The following is a 14,669-nucleotide window of genomic DNA, read 5'->3' as shown; positions in this document are numbered from 1 at the left end:
TGGCCTCCACTCCAACATTAGCTACCAAGGTGTTTAAAACAGGAGACTTCATATTCAACAAAAACAAAACAGCAGCTACCAAAAAAAAAAATCAACTTCCACCTTTGGCTTCTCTCAGTAAACAGAGCTGCCTTTGCCACGGCAGGGCCAGCACTGTGAGTGGATGGGGCATGTACTCCGTGCTGCTTTCTCTTCGGTACTACTGCTGGTCTGCCTCACTCTCCTCCTACCCCACCCAGCCTGGCCCACTTGATTCTCGGCCTGGCCAGTGCCTTCTATTCTGAGTACCTGTGTGGCTGCTAGCAACTTGAAACTGGTATCTAGGTAAGTTTTCATGCTCTGCTCCCATTATTTCTAAGGCGATTCAGAGCCTCCTCTGACAGGCAATGCCCCTGCCCCCTCTGTCCTCCCCTTTCAGCACACAGAAATGGCCCTTGTCTACCCCCAACTGGCTTAAGAAAGGCTGAAGTTAAGGGTACATCCTATTTGTCTCTATCTCCAAGCCTGAAAGCACACGCATACCATTAGTGTTCAATAAATGCTTAGTAAACTAAACTGGACCAGAGCTAGAGACTCTCTAAAACCCAATAACTGCATCTGGCTTTCATTTAAAATGCAATGATTAATTCATGCCAGAAACTCCAGTGAGTGCTTTGGGCACCAGAGCCAGCAATGGCCAGGATGATGTCACCCAGGGTCATCCTTGCCAGGTCACTAAGATGGCCTGGTGTCTGGCACTGCCGATATCATAGTACACATGGAACCTCTTTGGTTTAACCAGCTGCTCAAGGAACATTTCAAAGAACAGAACATATTGCAAGGAAGAAGAATACACTGAATAAGACCTTAAAATTTAGCTTAAAGAAACTGCGCTGAATAAATATTTACTCATTGGAGCTGAATCGCAGTCATTAGAAGACCATTAACATTATCATTCAGGGAATACTATTTTTTTTTTGCCTGTCACTTTACATTCACATTCTAGTACTATTTTTTTTTTTTTTTACATTCAGGGAATAAAAGCAAAACATTGGGACAGAGCCCTCTTCTCTCCTCCCTCCCCATCACTCTCCTCTATCAAACCCACAAAAGCTCAAGAATAGAATACAATGATCCTAGGAGGTAAAGATGGGTCAACCCCAAGACCCCTAAGTTATAAAGTTTATCCACCAGTACACTAAAATTCAGACCACACAAAAGGAATCCCATGGTTTCAGTGTCCCCCCCAAAGCTTCATGTGTGGACTTCATCTCCACTGCAAGATATCAAGAGGATGGGAACTAAACTGGGCTATAGCATTCAGAATTGGGCCCTTGGGGAGGTGACTAGGATTCCATTAGGGTGCAGTCCCCATAATTTAACCATGTGGCTTCAAAAGAAGAGGTAGAGAGAGACCAGATAGACACACACATGCATGCGCCCTGTCTCTTCCAACTACGCCAGCAAGAAGGCTATCATCTCCAGAATCATAAACTTAACTAAATCTGTTTTCTTGAAGGAGTAGCCTATCTGCAGTATTTTATTATAGTAACCAACTATGAACTAATATAGTAAAGATACTGAGAGCTGATAACACAACTCAATTAAATCATAGTCAGAGCTCAGTTTTCCACAATTAGATGGCACAGTCATCAAGAGCCCCAACAATTATCCCTAACGATGCAACATCTTGGGCTAAGTGGTAGCATCTACCTTTGAACCCTTTCCCTATATTCCACACTCTGGAGAGCAGGAAGTAAAGCCAAAGGAGAAATGGCTCAGACACTGGGATGTGAACCAGGCAGCTGAGAAACAAATGGCTTTGAGAACAAGAGAAGCTAAAGCTCTACCATCAGCCAGGCAGTGAGACATTCTCCAAGGCGGCCTGAGCAGAAAGTGTCCTGAGGCAAAAAATAACCAGACTGAAGCCGCCTGTTCCTCCCTCATGCCCAACTCTCCATAAAGCCACAATCATCACAACATTGAGGTAAAGGAAAACCGGTAGACAGAACCAGGAAACTAAAGAGAATAAGTTAATGCAGTAAGGCCATCAGACATAAAATCAACACACAAGTATCAGTTACTCTGTATTAGCCACCAATAGTAAGAAAATTCAGTTTTCAACAATATCAAATACATCAAATACCTAGAAATAAACTAATGAAAAAACATGTAACACCTTTACCCAGAAAAACAAAAAGAAATATTGAATGTTAGATTATAATACATGGAAAGAAATACCATGTTTGTGAATAGGAATATTCAATAGTACCAGTCAAAATTCTAGGTTTCTACAGACAGAATTGATAGGATGATGCTAAACTTTACATGGAAAGTGAGGACGATCAAAATATCAGCACAAGACAAACACATAAGCATGGTCACCTGGCTTATAGTCAAGAAAGGTGCCCCTGAAGTAAACTGGGGACAGACCAATAAATGGTGCTGAGCCAAGTGGATGGTCATATGAAATGACTAAATCTTGACTTACCTCACACCATACACAAAACACACTTGCAGATGACCTGTAGATATCAATGTGCAAGATAATATAGGAAATATTGTATCACAGATTACTTACCCCAAGATTATGAAAATAAACACAACATAGAAGCCTTCAGCAACAAAGATCAGTAACTGAACTACATTCAAAGAACCAATTGGAAGAGCAAACCAAAAGCCACAGAATGGGAAAATAAATTTAAAATATTTAGAACAACCAGGGGACTTGTATCCAGAATATATCAAGAAGTTTGACAAATGATTAAGAGAAAAACAACTCAATAGGAAAATGGGCAAAAGATTTAAGAAGACCTTCATAAAAGATGATACAATGATACAGTAAGCACATGGAAATATGTTCAACTTCATTAGTCATCAGGGAAGACAAATTCAGAACCACAGAGAGATACCATTACAAAACCAAAAAACAACTAAGAAAAAACACTGACCACTTCAAATGTTGGTGAGCACGCAGAACTGGAAGTCTCAGAAGCAGCCAGAGGATATGCAAGTTTGTATAGACATTTTCAGAAGCTGGTTGCCAGCATTTTTGGAAGGTGATCAACCTCTGTGACTCAACCACAGAGATTCAACAGAAATTCACACCTATGGACACCAGAAGATGCTTACAAAAGTGCTCCTAGCAGCATTAGTTACAAGTGGGAAAACATGAACAACCCAAATGTTTGTCAATAATGGAAAGATAAAACAGTAGTATGTTCATCCAATGGAAGACCACATAACAATTAAATGAATTACAGCTAATCAGAAGTACACATATGAATTGCAACAAACAATGAGAAAAAAAGCCAACAAAAACATTCAATAAACTTTGTATGATTCTGTCTCTGAAATATTCAAAAACAGATAAAGCAAAAATCAGGTGACAGTGACAAAAATCAGGACAGTGGTTACTAGTGGGGTAGGGATCAGTGACTGGAAACAAGAGAAGGGTTTCTTTCTTTTTTTTTTTTTTAATTAATTCATTTATTTGAAACTCAGAGTTAGAAAGAGAGACGGACAGAGAGAGTGAGAGAATTTTCCATCTGTTGGTTCACTCCTCAAATGGCTGAAACACAGCACTGGGCCAGGACAAAGCCAGGAGCCAGAAGCTTCTTCCAGGTCTCCCACATGGTTGATAGGAACCCAAATACTTGGGCCATCTTCTGCTGCTTTCCCAGGCCATTAGCAGGGAGTTGGATTAAAAGTGGAGCAGCTGGGACTCGAACCAGCACACCGGTCTAAAAGAAAGTTTTCTAAGGTAAGAGGATGAGTGTGAGTAAAAATTAATTAAGCTATACAATTTTATCGGTCACTCTTATGTATGTTTATTATGCTTTAGTTTTAGAAGAATATGGGCAAATCAGTTTAGAAATAAAAGTTCAAGAGCCTAGGGCCGGCGCCGCGGCTCACTAGGCTAATCCTCCGCCTAGCGGCGCCGGCACACCGGGTTCTAGTCCCGGTTGGGGCGCCGGATTCTGTCCCGGTTGCCCCTCTTCCAGGCCAGCTCTCTGCTGTGGCCCGGGAGTGCAGTGGAGGATGGCCCAGGTGCTTGGGCCCTGCACCCCATGGGAGACCAGGAAAAGCACCTGGCTCCTGGCTCCTGCCATCGGATCAGCGCGGTGCGCCGGCTGCAGCGCGCCGACCGCGGCGGCCATTGGAGGGTGAACCAACGGCAAAGGAAGACCTTTCTCTCTGTCTCTCTCTCTCACTGTCCACTCTGCCTGTCAAAAAAAAAAAAAAAAAAAAGTTCAAGAGCCTATAAAGTAAGAAAGGACATAAACAGGCAACTTTAGAAAAGGAACATAAAATGGCCAATAGGCATAAGATGGAAAAAATGAAAATTAGTTCCATTTTGACCTGTTAAAAAGGTAGAAATAGGGGCCAGCATTGTGGTGGAACACGTAAAACTGCTGCCTGTAGCACCAGCATCCCATATGGGAGATGGTTCTAGTCCAGGCTGCTCCATTTCCAATCCAGCTCCCCGCCAATGTACCTGCAAAAGCAGTGGAAGATGGCCCAAGTCCTTGGTCTCCTGCACCCATGTAGAGAACTGGAAGAAGCTCCTGGCCCCTGGCATCAGATGGGCCCAGCCTTGGCTGTTGTAACCATGTGGGGAGTGAACCAACAGATGGAATCTCTCTCTCTCTCTCTCTCTCTCTCTCTCTAACAGCCCTGGCTGTTGCTGACATTTGATGAGCAACCTAGCAGACAAAAATTTTCCTTTCCACCTGTTCTTTGTCTCTGTCTCTGTATGTCTGTTTGTCCTTCAAATAAAAACAAATGAAAATAAAAGTCTTTTAATGTATGGTTCACATTCTTTGAACCCAGCAGTCCTACATTCAGAATTATATTCTATCCTTGTACTAGCACAGGTATAGGAAGAATACATACAAGAGTCTTCATTACAGATGTGTAGCAACAAAACTGACCACCGAGACATCCTTTAACAAAGGAGTGATTCGCTAAACCATTGTACGCTCTTACTATGAGATATCATTAAGCTCTTAAAAAAGATTGTGTTATGCTGCAGAATACAGTGAGGAAATAAATTAAGGTAATTAATGGATTATTAAGGCCTTTGTGTGTGTGCATGCACAGGTGTGTACCGAAATACTTTCACATACATGCAAGTAACATTTCAGAGAAGCTACTCAAGGAGCCATGGATGATGATTACCTCCAAAGAAGGGGACTGGGAATGTGAGGTTGAAAGTTAGCTCTCAGCCCCCTCTTACACCCTTAGGTTGCTTTCAATATTTTACACGTATACATGCACATATTTCCATGATGAAGATAGAGGTTCATAGGCCATGACCAATGAAAACAACCTAACCACTTTTCACATGTCACTGCAAATCAGTATTTTGTTTCTCAACTTAAACTAGATTTGACAAAAAGGGTTTGTGCAGATGGAAATTTAAGTTGCTGGCATTTTAGACTACCTAGGTCTACACTCCACTATACAGTTACAAATCAAACATATCTACTATTTGTCAATTTCCACAAAATAAAATTAAAGAGCGTCTAGGGTTTTCCAAAACTAAAAAGTTCCCAAGGTATCTTCTTTCCCCATTAGCCATGAACTCTTTCCTTCCTAGTTGAAGATAATGTTAATGGAGAATCAAGACAAGTAAGACAAAGGCGAGTTTTTTCAATGGTCTACTGCCCTGGATATCAACTGGGTAAATACAAAGACTGAGTCTCCACTTGGCTACAGTGCCTCTTCTGTTAGGGGTTGAAAACTTTTGTGCTCTCCTTTATAGAGTTTGCCATCATATTTGACACAGTTAACTGCATAACCTTCACATTCTTCCCACTTAGAAATAGATTCAAATAAGATGTATAACAATAGCAAGTAATTTATTTATTTATCAGACATAACTCACATTGTTTGAAAGATCATGGTAACTGATCCAGGCCTACTATGTTTCCATACACTGTCACCAGCTTTCATTAACCTTGAGCATGAGGCTATGCAGAGGTAGGAATAAGAATGAATTTTTCAATCAATAAATGTGTTCTGTGAGCATTCTCGAGTGAAACAGAACAAAGACAAGGTGTCACCAGATCTATCACACCAACAGAACTTCACAAGAGAATCCGGGTCATCAGTACAAGAGCCAATATGGCAGACAGAACCCCCAAACATGAAATTGTGGACACCCTGTGATGTCACTTTGCCAGAGGCTCGTAGTGCCAGAAATCCATGGTTATCCAGACAGAGTAGCCGGGACTGAGCTCTGATAGAATTTCACAGATGGAGAGCTCCATTTCTGGCATTTTAAGTAAACTGGAACACTTTCCCAGAGATATTGAGCTATAATTCAAAGATGAATTAATGTTGATGCTCCGAAAGAAAATAAAAACAAGGAGTCACGGTTTGCCTTGTTCCAACGACAATAATTCTCCCCTGATAGTGTCAGATTTATTTCCAATCAGTACAGATATATAACTCATAACCAGGCCACAGCACACTAAATTAAACATTTCCAAACTTCCTGCCATGATTAGACTATCCACTTCAGGGCTTTTCAAAATATAACCCCTAAAGGACCACAACAGGTCCCCTCATCCAGCCCCTACCTCATTTCAATCAGACCAACTTCCTCCTAACCTCTACTAAAAACTAGGGCTCCATCAAAGATGAGCTAAAAAGAGCACTTGGAAAACACTTTGGTAAATGAAGACTCTCCACCCACACTCATGAGAGGGCGGGCCTTCACACTAGTCAACATCCTTGTAGGCAGCATTGGTATTCTACCCATAAGCACAACCAGAGTCCCTAATCCAGATTGAGCCTCTACAACAATTGATGTCACTAGGAAAATAAGGGCATATTCTGTTTGCATGCTCAGACACAGCCACTGACCACCAACAACCGATGGGGAACCAACATGGTTCAGCTCACAGGCGCCACTCCCCTTTTCCTGGATGGTCCTTTCTGCTCACTCTGCCTTCCTTCTGACTTAAAAAAAAAAAAAAAGTCCACTTTCTTAGGGCAAAGGGCTGTTCCCTCTCAATGGGGTGGCTGATGCTAGAATGAATCTGCCCTCTCCCACTGGAGAAGAGCTTGTGACCAGACTGCAGAGTGCCCCATCCCCTAGACACAGTGCCTGGTCAAACAGGATCCTTTTTTGGAGACTTGGAGAAATGCTGAAACAGAAAAAGATTTTTGTCCTCTTGATATTACAAAGGGTTAGGATCATTCACAGCTACCCACATGGACAGCTGGCCCAAGGATGAAATACAGGAGACACACACAAATCAGAGAGGAGAAAAGAAAAGGGAGAGGGAGATACAGGATTCTGACAGATGATCCCATACCTCCTAGAGAAATGCCTTTTTTTTTTTTTAAAGATTTATTTGAAAGTCAGAGTTGCAGAGAGAGAGAAGTCTTCCATCTGCTGGTTCGCTCCACAACCGGCTGCCGACAGCTGGAGCTGCGCCCACCTGAAGCCATGAACCTCTTCTGGGTCTCCCACACGGGTGCAGGGGCCAAAGGACTTGGGCCATCTTCCACTGTTTTCCCAGGCCATAGCAGACAGCCGGATCAGAAGTGGAGCAGGCAGGACTCTAACTGGCACCCATATGGGATGCTGGCACTACAGGCAGTGGCTTTACCCGTTACACCACAGCACTGGCCCTACCAATTGCTTTCTGCGATACATTCTCATTTAGTCTGCTTAAATAAAGATGACGGATCCCCACTGTCTGTCACTGGGACATCCTGTCCCGCGCGCGCGCACACACACACACACACACACACGTTTATTTTTCACTGACAGCACTTAAAGCTTCGGCTCATACTATTCCCTCTCTCCTCTTGGCATCACCCCAAAGACAAATTAGGAACCAATTCACAGGAGGATGTCTTCAAACATAAGCTCTCCTCAAATTAGATGCCTCAGTCTTCGGAATGCAATTATGTTCAGTTGAGAAACAGGACTCACCAAAATGTAAAACACACAGCTGGGATAATGGTTGAAATGGGGCTGCCTAGCTACGGTCTCACTTTGACTTGATCCTTTCTCGGTTGGGTGATTTTCTCACAATCCTAAGTATGTATCTAACGGCCAGCCAGCCAGGCCAGCCAGTCTGACCATCACAGAATGGGGTGGGGTGGGGGAAATTCTTTTAGTTCCCCCCCACTTGTCATGACCTTTTTGTCACTACCAATTTAAGGAGGTCTAAAGCCTAAGGGACTGAAATAATTCTTAAGGAAGAAACATCCAAAGAACTCTGCTTAGCAAAGAGATTTCCACAGTTTCAGAGGACGCATGTCAAGGATTCCCCAAAGCTATCATAGCTCTGGTGACACACGAGGACCCACAGGTCTCGGCGTATGGCCACATCAAGGGCTAAGGCTTGTTATAGCAAAAAGATGCAAAGTAAAGTCTGTCAACAGAAAAGGCGCACAGAACAAAGTGTCGATAAGACCGGACATAAGTTTCTAACAGAAAGGACACAGTCATTCCTCCAGCAGTAAGTTGTGACAATGTGTGCAAAGCGCTGTTTATCAGCCGCCATGAAAGATCCTACCAGGGATTTTAAGAGGAGCTCACAGCCTGGGTACTCTCATCTGGTGTGTAGAATTCCAGACTCCAGGGAAGAAGGCAAGCGTTCAGCGTAAGCCTCAGGGTTTACAAACAGGTTAGACGCCATGAGCCGGTCTTCCTTAGAGGACGTGCAGCATCAGTGGAGGGAACTGTTTAGCCAAGTTCCACCCTTGTGAGCAGGCTCTCCTACGGCTGGGCAATCTCAAGCCTATTCTGTGAACCCTCTGTGCACAGGATCACGGCTTACTGTGTCACATTCCAGAGCACAGAGCCCTCTGATGTGAGGCCACTTCTGCGAAATCACACAGCCAAGTTAGAAATGGCACCCAGGTGTGCAGGGCCATGGAGAAACCGAAGCATCTTCACTCTGACCCTCAGCCTCCAGTCTTCCAAAGCCATCAGTCCATCTCAGCGTGGAGCCTGCAAGTGAACTGAAGGCAAAGACACCTCTGTTTGCAACTCACAAATTCTCCATGGCAACATTAATTACCCAATAGCTTCAAAGTTTCCAGGGAAGGAATAAAAATGATGTTCAATATCCTGTCCCTGCTCTTAAAAAGAGACACCTCTCCGATTCTATTTAATTACATTTGAAAATACCCAGTTCATTATCACCTTAATTAAAATCATACATTTTCACTTAAAGCTGGAAGAGTCCTCAGAGATGGCATATGGAGACTGACATCTTTAACTGGGGCCAGGGAGGGAACGCACTTGACTGACACCCCACTGTCAATGACTCCTAAAAGGCGGGGCCAGACTCTCCCAGGCGTGCTGTCAGCCACGTGCCCTTCCCAGCACACATCGAGCCAGGCTCTCCAAGCTCGGAAGACGGCGTGTGCTTATTATAGGCCCTCAAACGCTTCATAATCCGAAAGGAACTCCCCTTGGCGACCTCTGCAACACAGCCTGCATCACCCAGCGAGAAGCTAATGCGTCTCAAAGTGGAGCCGAAAGATGATTGCTACACCGGGAGGACATTTCCTATACCATTTTGGTGCTATTTTTAAGCGTCTCCTTTTAAATAGAAATGGTCGTGCAGAAGCACACACAGAGCTCACTCTGCAAAGCTGCAACGTGCCCCACAAGGAAGCCGGGGCCTGGCCTCCCACGGACCTTCCACACCCAGTCTGGCTCCTGAGCCATCCAATTCTTTCAGGCACAAGCAGCCTGAAAAAACAATTAAGGGGCTGATATTCATGGTCCGAGGAAACGGCCATTTAGCTCTTTCCAACACAGCGTTATCATCACACCACACAGGGACCCAGATGCCCAGTCCTTTCTCTACCGCAGGTTCCCACTGTGTGTCAGCTGGCCACCAGAACAACCCAGCTGAGCAGAATGGCGCCCTATTCTAGCCTGACGCGTGCACCACGTCAAAGACCTGGGGGCGGCACTGTGGCTGAAGCCACTTCCTGCAGCGTCAGCATCCCATACGTATCATGGCGCCAGTTCCATCCCAGCTACTCTGCTTCCAGTCCAGCTCTCGCTGATGTGCTTGGGAAAGCAGTGGAAGATGGCCCAGGCACTCGGCCTCCTGCCACCAACAAGGGAGACCCATGTAGCGTTCCTGGCTCCTGACCTCAGCTTAACCCAGCCCTGGGGGTTGTAGCCATTTGAGGAGGGAATGAGCAGATGGAAGATCCCTCCCTCTCTTCCTCCCTCCCTCCCTCTGCCACTCTGCATTTCAAATAAAGGAAAGAAATCAGATTTTGAAAAAAGACCTGATGAGAAGAAGGGTACAGTCTAGAAAGTGACATTGCAGGGATATCAGGAGAGTATGAACCAGTGTTCTTCAGTGGGGTACCTTTGCCCCCCAAGGGACACCTGGCGATGTCTGAGATACTGCCGGTTGTTTCAGCCAGGGCAGGGAGGCTGTAACTTGCCTCCAGTGGAAGACACCAGGGTTCTGCTAAACACCCTAGAAAACTCAGGACAGCGCCCACAACAAAGAACTACCTGGCCCCAAATAAAGGCCAACTCGGAGTTCTTGATCGCATGCAGAGCTGTGATGCGGAGTCCATACCGTTTTGATATCAAGTTCAATGACATGCATAAAGACAAGAAGACAGGATGAAAAACTGAGTTTGATTAGCCAAGACTTTGGGTCCCTTAAATCCTACAGAGTGCTATAGTTTGTTTGTTTTTGTTTGTTTTGGAAGGCTTGCATCTTTTCAATTTTGCAAAACTGCAAATGTGAGCAGAGCAGAGCTGGCCCAGGCGGTCCTCATCTATCACGTGGCCTGTGTCCCAGAGCCCCCAGCAGCCACTCAGCAATTCCTATTTTTATTATGTTACCAAGAGTTTTGAGTCCAAGTCTAGAAACCAGTAGGGAAACACTAGAAACCATCAGGAGTAAGAAAGAAATCCTGTGTCACCAACCAACGAAGCAGATCTTGAAGAACTAAGAGATATGGTGGGTCAGAGAATAAAAATACCTAAGAACTGCAAAACGGTCAAGAGTTAAGATAGCACAACAGAGCCAGGGCACAGACTACCAAAAACCTAGGAAGATGTGTCCAACTGTTACCTTCTTTCATCTAGTTCTTGCCAGTCCTCTGGCATCCTTCAGGTTTGCACCAAGACAACACCTGATTGAATGAAGAAATTACCTGAAGACCAGCTGGGAGGGTTCATTCATTAACAGGATGCATTGTGCTACAGGTTTTTCAGCTTCAAGGAGAGAGAATACTGCGTGGAGGCTGCACCAAGGGCAACACCACCACAGAAAGAGGCATAGGTTGGTCACTGTCCCAGGACTCCCAGCTCAGGGTCCGATGGTGCCGATGCTCTGGCTACTGGGCGTGCAGAATGAGCACCCTGGCAGGTGGCTGCCATCCACACCCAGCAAAGAGGGCTTTCTCTACCCTGCACAAAGGTGACCCACGGGCTAGAAGGGTTGTGAGTACAGCATGGAGAAAAAGCCAAGATCCACCTACCACGCAGGGCCAGCCCAGATGTGTGTGTGTCTGGGGACAACACAGAGGGACAGTGTGGTGGCCCTAAGCATGCAGCATGGGAGGCCAGGTGCAGGGGAGGCAAAGAGCAAGCTGTGACCTTCTTGGCCCTGCCAGATTTTTCTTGAGCTTCGCTGGAGGGGGCAGAATGAAGAGGAAGGAAAGGCTCATTAAGCACAGGTGCCGGCAGCTCGGGGTAACTATACAGAGGCTCAGCCTTTGTGTTTCGTCTACAAACTGGGACCTGATGAGGCAGTTCTAGAAGCAAATCCATCTGAGCCATGGTCAAGGCCTCCCTCCCCATTCCCCAGCATTCCTGCTGCTGTTCCCAAGATCCAGACTGCTCCCCCTCTCTGTTGTCATACTGGATTCTGGGGTCCTGCTCATGCCTGTCTTTACTTCTGTGGACCTGCTTTGTGTGCAACGCTGCCAGCACAGAAAGGGCTAGAACAATCCCGGGCCCCCAGCTCACAGTTTCGCTGCACAGGCAGACACATATGCAGGGCTCTCGGGGTCTTCCTAGTTCCAGGCCATCCCTCCGCATCACAGCCCCGTGAGCTGTGTCACTGGTCACGCAGTGGTAACTGTCCGGCCCCCTAAGAAGGAAGGAGGACTCCACAATGGCAGCAGAGAGGAGTCCAGTTCAGCTGGGGGATAACACAAAGCATTTCAGAGACAGGCAGGATGCCAGCAGGTGCGCACGAGAGGGTGGGGCTGCAAGCAGAGAGAACATCCTATGTCAAGGTCAAGGCATATCTGGGGGAGACAGGTCTCTAAGGGCTGACTCCCAGGAGGGTCTCTGGGCTCCGGAAGAGCCCTGGGACCACCCATAGAGGCAAGCCCAGGGGTCTGCAAGGGGAGTTTTCCAGGGAAGAGAAGATGAGGAGGAACCTTTACAAGCAGGGAAGGGCGAGTTAAAGGATAAAGCACACCCTGGGCACAGGCAGAGGGAGACCACCTGTTGGGTGGTCGGGGGTAGTAGGCCATAGAACAAGTCCCTGCACACAGGGCACTGCGCTGGCCAGCTGGGGGAGGGGCCGGGGACACGGAGGAAGAATAGAGAGGATGTGAGGATTTTGGAAACTCCTGGAGATCTCAGGGATAAAGACGCTAAGAACTTGACTGTGGCTGTGACCTGTCTGTAAAATGCTCCAAAAGCGGTTTCTGTCACCAGAAGAGCCAGCTACCATTCTATTTGTCACCAGCCTGTAAATTAGGAAAATACCATGCCACTGCAGCTTTGCTGTAGCCACCGTGTTGAGAGGAAGGGAGACTGCACCCCTAATTAGAAGGGTTCAGTCCCAGACTGAGCCTAATTTTAGTCTGCAAAATAAAACACAAAAGAGCCACCGTTAAGTGGCGGTAAGAAGCCTACCCTTGAACCAACGGCCCAGCAGGACTCCTCAGAGGCCAGGGCTTTCTTTTTCAGGAGGGAAAAGGATCTCCCACGGGAAAGGGGGCCAGCGGGAGCCACACATCAGGGCCTGAGCGTCTCCTTGCACAGCTGACAGCTTCAGGGCCAGCAGTGCGTGCTTTCTCATATCTAATGCACCTGCGAGGATTTTCAATTCCCAACAAAGGGCAGACTGGGCACCTCGCAACAGGCCCACCTCCATCCCTTCCTGCGTGCCCTGCTACAGAAGCTGTCACAGGACAGCAGGTGGGGACAAGACTTTTTAAACCTCTTAAAAGGAACTATTATTGAACAAAGACGCGAAGACTCACCTCTTGCTTTTCCTATGCACAGCCGGCTCTTCCCAAGCCTCCCCAGCACCGTCATCTTGCACTGTCGCAGCCCAACCACACACTGTGTGCAGTGTTCTCCCGTGTTGGCCCAGAAGCTTCCCAGGGGCCACAACGCTCCTGTTCCTATCAGCGAGTCTCCCTCCAACTCACATCAGTACTAGGCTAAGTGGCCAGAATAGACATCTAGACCTTTCTCGAACTAAATGAAGGCCATGAACATTTAGATCAACAGCCATCGAGGGTACTGCCAAAGTCTTGTGGTAAATGGGGAGTGAACCACTAGATAGACCTCTCCCTCTAACTGCACCTTTTAAATAAATACATCTTTCAAATAAAAAAAAACACACACAAAGTAAGTTTATTTCAGTGCAAAACATCTTTGAAATCCAGGTATGTCTTTTCATAACATGCCATTTTTAAGGTTTGTCTATTTGAAAGGCAGAGTTACAGAGAAAGAGTTCTTCCAACTGCTGGCTCACTTCTCAAATGGCTTCAATGGCCGGAGCTGGGCCAGGAGCTTCTTCCTGGTCTGCCACATGGGTGCAGGGGCCCAAGCACTTGGGCCTTCCTCCAATGCTTTTCCCGCTACACAACACTGGCCCTCAAAACACACAATTTCCATTGACTTCTGTATGAAAAGTTTCTGTACCAAAACAAGCTTGCCTTTTCATTCTATTTTTCACTAACTTTTGAAGTGCCCTAGCATAAGGCACAAATCTTGCCCAGCTCCTCTCGGGAGCCCAGACCTTCGTCCTGCATGGCACACATCATCACTCTTCTGCAGGATGGTCCCTTTACCTTCCCTAGAGAGTCCCCTGTAACTGCCAAGGTCCGGGGATAAAATAGAAGCCGCCCAAGATGGCGACATGAAAAGCTTCTCACTTGGGTTTACTTGAGACGTGAATGAGAAAACGGGGACACTGGGGCACCAGAAACGCACACCAGTGGAAGCTGGTTACACTCGCAGTATCAAGGGGGCGGCGACAGCATCCCCAGAGCCCAGCGGGAACCAGCTCCCTGCCAGAGGAGCTGCCCAGGAGAGAAGTGACGTGGAGCCAGACACACAGCAGCCGGCCTCCTCCTTCACCCTTTATAAAGCCGCACAGATGCCCTGGTCCTCGGGTCACATTGGGCTCAGCCGGGAGGCTTTTCCCAGACTTCCCCACTTACCCAGGTGAGCCTCAGTGTCCAGGGGCTGCTTACATCTCTCAGAAAGAAGGGGAGCTGATGGCTGAGTGCTCGTGTTAACCCTTCCGCTTTCCTGCTTGGATACTCATTTCATCATTTAAAACTAAGCAGAGAGAGGGTAGTTTTGAGAGGAGGTACGAGGCTTCTAGCAGATTTCATTAACCACAGGATTCAGCTCGGAGAGGACAGAGTGCACATATAAATTCTGCTCCCACTATTTCCTTTTCTGGATTTGCCCC

General features: G+C 46.5%; 1 protein-coding gene across 6 annotated transcripts in view; it reads right to left on the bottom strand.

Annotated features, from left to right (window-relative positions):
• TMEM163 (transmembrane protein 163) overlaps positions 1-14,669 on the bottom strand; it is a 262,138-nt gene that overhangs the window by 104,576 nt on the left and 142,893 nt on the right. The window contains exon 1 of one of the 6 annotated variants that reach the window (XM_089329307.1): positions 14,125-14,322. The exons of the other annotated variants lie outside the window; for them this stretch is intronic. The gene's annotated coding sequence lies outside the window, so the exon portion shown is untranslated. Of the gene's footprint in view, positions 1-14,124; positions 14,323-14,669 lie in introns of those variants that run through there. 6 annotated transcript variants of the gene reach the window in all.

The sequence above is a fragment of the Oryctolagus cuniculus genome, chromosome 3 (assembly GCF_051225735.1).
Source record: "Oryctolagus cuniculus isolate XC-2025 breed Fujian yellow rabbit chromosome 3, ASM5122573v1, whole genome shotgun sequence".
In the NCBI taxonomy this organism is placed as follows: domain Eukaryota; kingdom Metazoa; phylum Chordata; class Mammalia; order Lagomorpha; family Leporidae; genus Oryctolagus; species Oryctolagus cuniculus.
Note: the sequence above shows the minus strand (reverse complement) of the source record. Positions and strands in the feature narration are given on the sequence as shown.